The sequence below is a fragment of the Pinus tabuliformis genome, chromosome 3_1 (assembly GCF_031772625.1).
Source record: "Pinus tabuliformis cultivar Carrire ecotype Pingquan chromosome 3_1, CPIR1, whole genome shotgun sequence".
Taxonomy (NCBI): Eukaryota; Viridiplantae; Streptophyta; class Pinopsida; order Pinales; family Pinaceae; genus Pinus; species Pinus tabuliformis.
In genome coordinates, this window is record NC_142301.1 from 941083738 (window position 1) to 941090461 (window position 6724).

General features: G+C 35.9%; 1 pseudogene; it reads right to left on the reverse strand.

The window, feature by feature from the left end:
• Window positions 1–415: 415 nt before the first annotated feature.
• Window positions 416–5233, reverse strand: LOC149190872 (phospho-2-dehydro-3-deoxyheptonate aldolase 1, chloroplastic-like; annotated as a pseudogene).
• Window positions 5234–6724: the final 1491 nt, after the last annotated feature.

The following is a 6724-nucleotide window of genomic DNA, read 5'->3' on the forward strand; positions in this document are numbered from 1 at the left end:
GAAGAAGAACATTTTTCATGAGAATTTTTTTATGTATGTATTTTAATCAATAATCAATCTGATAAAACTCAAGTTGCAGAATTTCATACACTATTTGTGAGGAAATTTTCAACTTCATTGGGAAACAATATCATGAGTAACAGAGAGACCTATTTTTTCCTTTTTAAAATGCACATTAATCATCATCTCCATGTCTCCCCAGACCCTCTCAAATCACAACAACAACAAAATAAAATTCTTCAAAATAAACTTCCTTTGATATTTTGTTTTCAAACTATAGTAAGAAATACACAAGCCAATTCCAATATTGACATACAACCATAACCATAATAATAGTCCAAGATACTCATCAGAGAAAAGGCACTTTCTCTAAGTAAAACCCACATCTCCTCCTTATTTCAATATATGACACCCTTTAGAAGGAGACAAGTCCTTTGAATTGAGAACCCAATCTTCTCTTCCTCAACCTCTCTGCTATGATGAAAGCCAATTCAAGAGCCTTGGTGGCATTCAAAAGTGGATCATAATGTATGTGGTAGCGACCGTTGAGATCATCCAAGGTCACAGTCCTAGATCCACCAATGCACTCTGTCACATTTTGCCCTGTCATCTCCAAATGCACACCACTGGGGTGGCTCCCTTCTTGGCCATGAACATCAAAGAAAGCATATACTTCCACCTACAAACAAAATAATGAGCGTTCAATTGAATAGACAAATAACAATAACTACAACTATTTTCTAAAATATGATGATTTTATTCCTTTATAATGCATTCATTTGCCTTACATAACTCTCCCAAATATATAACATTGTATATATGTTTCTTCCTTGTATGCCCCTTTATTATATCCTTATATTGGGATTTTTTCTGCATTAATAGTCTCTTATACAAGAATTTTCAATCACAACAATGCCCCTCTGAGCCAAAAGTCAACAAAACCAAGTCCTTTGTAATGATGCAATATGCTATAGCAATTAATTTATAAATGTAAATACTTATTTACAAGGGTCTAGATTACTTACTCTTATCACATCAAAGGGTCGAGTCTTAAGGCCACATGGAGCTTTGATAGTGTTACCATGCATGGGATCACTAACCCAAGTGACAATAAGCCTTGCATGATGCACCACTCTAATGAGGTGAGGTAGCTTAACCCTAAGCTTTTCTGCCCCCATGTGAACCACCACGGTGAACCTACTAGGATTTTTCTCTTGATTCAAAAATCTCTACCAACTTTACCAACTCCCCTAGATCCATCTTGTCACTCACCTTCACATATTGAAAACAATTGATTAGCAACAAGTGTGGAATTATATATTAGTAACATGTATGGAATTATGTCCACAAAGTATTATGCATTGTGAGTCCTCTTTGCTTGTGGTTGTTGTATATGTGATGTGCATAATAATTGCAAGTCTTACTAATATAATGACATATCCCATAGTTGAGATTTAGTTCCACAATAACACTTCCTTTCTTTTGATAACTTAGTGGGTGACAATGTTCCAATGCCTCAAACAACAATAAGGTCAGGTGCATGAATGAAAATGAAACACATATACCGAAAAATGAAAAGGAGAGTGAATACCTTAACACAGATGGGATTAGCCACCCCATGAAGGAACTCCACGTGAGAACCATCTAACTGGTGTGTTCTCTCACTGATACAAAGCATGTGAGCTGAGAAGTCATAGAACTTTCTAGATGTTGAATCTTGTCTAGTGAGTTCTTTTTCATAGGGGAGTAGGAGACACTCGTGTAGAATTCAATTGTAGACATAATCAGGTGATCTACAGTCAATCATGCAGTTGCCATGAATCCCAAAGCCTCATCCACACGGTGTGCAAGATATCTATATCTGCAAGTGTCATGATACCACTGTTAATAAATGCAATATTGGTTAAGAGAGTTTGTTGTCTCAACCCAATTTTCAACTTGACTAGGTATCTTTTGCTACAATAAAATCAAAAGGAAGACTAATAATTTGCAGATTTGGGTGTCTTCTAAATGTTGCTCCAGATGTATTTTATGACAATTATTTGAACATGTTTAATTTAATTCATGAAAGTTTCTTTACTTTAAACAAATCAAAGATGTCAGCTAGTGCAAAGGGTTCCTTGTTCAGAATTAATTTATAGTTCTATTTGTTGCCATAATTTGCCAACAAAATACACTAAAATTTCTAAATTTTGGAACTAATGCTTGGCAGTAGCAAGCAATTTAATAATTACCATCATTTGCAAACCTCCCAAGCCACTGTGGGAACTTGGATACCTAACAAGCATGGAATTATGTTTAAGTAGCATGTGGAAAAGGCATTAATCCCAAAATAATCATATTTTCATGCCAACTATGTAGTTCCCACTATAAAATTTGGTATGCATTTCCAACTACAAAATTTGGTATTGGGAAATTTTGGTAGAGTTGACTGTTTCATGAGCTTAATTTTCAGCCTATTTTGAGACAAAATACCTCTTAAAATTTGGAGGATGGGTAGGAAACTATCAAACTCCAATCTCAAAGATCCATTATTTCTCAAGTTAAGATTGAATCTTATACAAAAATGTTCAAATTAATGATTTTACATTTTTACTTGAGGGCTTCAGAGTGTTGGATATCAATTCAAAATTTTGAAGTAGGAACACTTTGCTTTCTAGCCAGTAGTGGACTTTTCAGCTGTCAGCAAATTTTGGATCTACGCCTGCTAAAAATGATAATATGATAATCATCACCAAACTGTATCCAAAATCTCGCATATCATATATGCTTTGAGGATGGCCATTAAAAGATGTACAATGAAAGTCGATACTAAATATTTCCAGGTTTCATATTTTAAAGATTTGATTCACAATTCACAAATGGTTAAGCTTGAAGTGTTTGATGTGCAAGGCCATGGTTTTCAACACTTGGATTGACACTTTGTTTATCATAGTGGAAAGCTTGTTGGAGCTTAGATATATTTCAACCCCAGGGATATATACAATAATGGGGAGTATATCCTTAGGGTTGAAACAGATCTAAGCTCCAATGAGCCTTCCAATACGATAAACAAAGTGTCCATCCAAGTGCTGAAAACCATGGCCTTGAACATCAAACACCTTGCATATCTAAATATTCTTAATAAAATTTATCTTAACATGTCGTAACATTTCTCCATTACCATATGAGTCACTAATCCTAAGTCTCTATATGTTGTAACAAATGCAAGAGATCAAATAATATACCAACTAAAATGAAATTCTAAATTGAACCAAAGGGTTCAAATCATAGATAATAAGCTAGTAACAGTAAGTCCAAAGGCTTAATGAGTTAAACAAAAAGTAGTAAATACCTATCACCTTATTCACTATGCTCTGTGAAATCCAAATTCCATTGGTTAACCTCCTGTTGCAAAAGCACAGAGTAAATTCAGTGTGGCCGCTGACTGGCAGTAAGCTCTGATCATTCTCTCTGGATCAGGAACACGAGATTTCTCATCAAAGGAGTCCCCATTAATCTTATTTCCCTTGTAACTAGTATGCTTTACTCTATTAGCCTCCTCAAATGGCTTAGATTAGGGTTTTACAAATTGTCTAGCCATTCTACCTACCTGAAAATCTCTAAACATGAATATATCAAAGAAAAGAAAGGGAAATATATATATAAATTTAGCAAAAAAGTAGAAAAGGCTTATTCTAAAAATTTTAAAGGAACTGAGGTCTTTGCAACAGTTGACCTTAAATTCCAAAAATGTGGAAATTTGACGAATGAAATGGAGAAAAGCATATACCAAGGATTGAATTTAAACAATATAATTATCAACAAAGAAATGCAAGGATAAAATTATTTTCCAAAGAAAATTTAAATCAGATGAGAAACATTATAAGAATTCATAAACTTCATCTAGATGAGACTCAAATTATTAACTATTAATTTGGCCCATGTTAACAAATACTTCATTATTCAAAACATCTTTGTTAACAATAGAAAAAATAGCAAGATAATACAAAATAAGCCATAAGTAGATCCCGTCAGGCTTGTAAATCGGCTCTGTAGGAGTAAAACTCGAGCCAACTAGTGTATGAACTGAAACTCCAATATTCTCCGAACACTTCACGCAAAGTTTTCGGTTGGAAGAAAAAAATGAACATTAGCAAGATGAGGACCCACTGGTATAATGTACACTGCAAGGAAAGTAGGTCATCCCTGTAGATGCATGGAATGAACAAATATCCAAGGTATGCAATCTAATGTAATTGAGGATGAAAAGCATACAATCCTAGATTGTAGTGGATTAAGAGACATCCAGAACATAGGGAAGGACATAAACTAGTTTCTTAGGAAACTTTTTCAACTTATGAGATCATGAAAACTATAAAAAAAATCACAACAGACAAAAACCAAACCAAACACATCTTCTACTATAAAATTCAATCACCTATATGGTCTAAAAGAGAAACAAAACAAAAGAACACTAAGAATAGAGATATGTTTGATCTCTGAGGTTGGAAAGCTAGAGATCAAAACAAATAAGAAACACAAATACACATACCAATATAAAACTATGCTACCAGCTTTAGAGAAACCATCCAAGAACACCAAGTTGGTATATCTTATTCCTATGATCATGCCATATAAAACACACACAAATGAAAGCATACCAACCAAAAACTATTCTACCAGAGTCAAAGGGATCATTTAAAAACACCAACTTGCCCTATCATATTCCTGCGTTCACACCCCACCTACACATATAGTGAAATCGAAATGTAAATGCACATACCCTGACAAATGACATTTGACAACCAAATATAAGGACATCACCCATCTGTCGGAGGATCCTGAAAGTGTCCCTGATGTTGTTGGCATTGAACTCCTTGAAGCTCTCTGCACAGTCTCCTCCCTGAAGAAGGAAGGCCTTGCCAAGGGTTGGTTCTGTAAGTCTGTCTTGCAAGTGCCTTACCTCTCTAGCAAACATAAGTGGGGGGAATGCCTCTAAAGTCTTGATCACCGAATCAAGCTCTTCCTTGTTGGGGTACTCTGGCAACTGCAATGACTTCCTTGACTTCCAGCTCTCTATGCTCCACCCACCTGGTTTACTCATAGATTCGCTGATCTTCGTTGGTTCAGTACGCACTGCCCTCACCACCATTGCATCATAAGAAAATCTCCTCTTTTGGTGCTTTGTGGGCATTGCTCCTAATTTAACCAAGGAGGCTGAGGATGCCAATGAACTGGAGAAATTGTCCATGCCTATTCAATGTTGCATAAACATGCAGGTATGGCGTGAGAACGTGGGAAAAATGCGGACTCAGAGGATGTCGTGACTATGGGTGGAGTATGGCGTGTGAATAACGAACACATTAGGAAAAACATAACAAAATCAAAAAGAAAAATTGTCCATGCCTATTCAATGCAATTTAATGCTGGCAAAACATGCAGGTATGGTGTGAGAACGTGGGTGGAAGGAAATAGTCTAGATGGAAAATTTTAACTAGTTTGAGGGATAAATATATGGAAAATTTTAATTAGTTGGAGGGACGAAAATCAAGCTCTCTCATGGTTGGGGTGAACAATCTTTTCCCACCCCAAGCTGACAAAGAAAACGACTATCAACGTAATTATCATTTCAATATAGACAAATAATTTTTAATGTTAAATTTTATATGCATGGAAAATAATTTTCTACACTTTTATGGAATGCTAAAAGACCCTTGATTGGCAATGATGACTTCAATATATATATATATATATATATATATATATATATATATACCATGAATAAATACAAAGAACCAGATGTGCAGTAAAGATGTGCAAAGATATATTTACTTCTCAGATAATTACATAATCCAGATATGAGACTAGCGCTCCGTGATGCAAGCAGATCGAGAAAACTTCTCGCAGATGCAGAGCAGGGAGATCTCGTCTCGTCTAAAACCCAATGAACTCAAACTCACAATATAGACTATAGAGTTAAACTCCGTGGTGCAAGCAGATCGAGAAAACTTCTCGCAGATGCAGAGCAGGGAGACTTCACTCAGACTACAACACTACTCAGACTCTCTCAAAACTCTCAAGACTCTAATGCCTTAATGAGCTTACAATGCTGGTATTTATAATATCCTAGCAGGTCATCCGGTGAAAGGTTTTACCGGGAACTTAGAACCAAAAGAATCAAACTTTCGCTAGAACATCATGCAAGATGTCTATCACGAAAGAACTTTGTACAAAAGTAATGAATAGTTCTAAAGATTCAGGCAAGTGGGGACAACCACTTGTTATCTCGTCCCTTGGAGGCTCAGCCATATGGGGACCGAATCATGACATCTCTGAAGTGAAAAGATGGCCGGAATCTAGGACATCGGCTCTTATACAAAAGTAATTACACAGTGGAGATTTTATTCGGACTAAATCCCACGGAAACCAAAGAACAGCAGGATAAAGTAATTACACAGTGGAGATTTTATTCGGACTAAATCCCACCGAAACCAAAGAGTAGTATATGTACAAATAAAGCAGGATATGAAAGGATTTCATTTGATTGATCCTTTCAATCAGTCGTTGTTAGCCCTGTCGTCATAATCATGTGCATGAGTATCTGGAACAGCTGGATTCTTATGGCCAAGTTTGATTTGGTCTTGTTCTATCAATTCCTCAATTAGTTCTTCATTGTTTGGAGCCAGCACTTCGTATGGGACAGATTCATCTAGCCAATATGGTGCTGCATCTCTGGTACAAC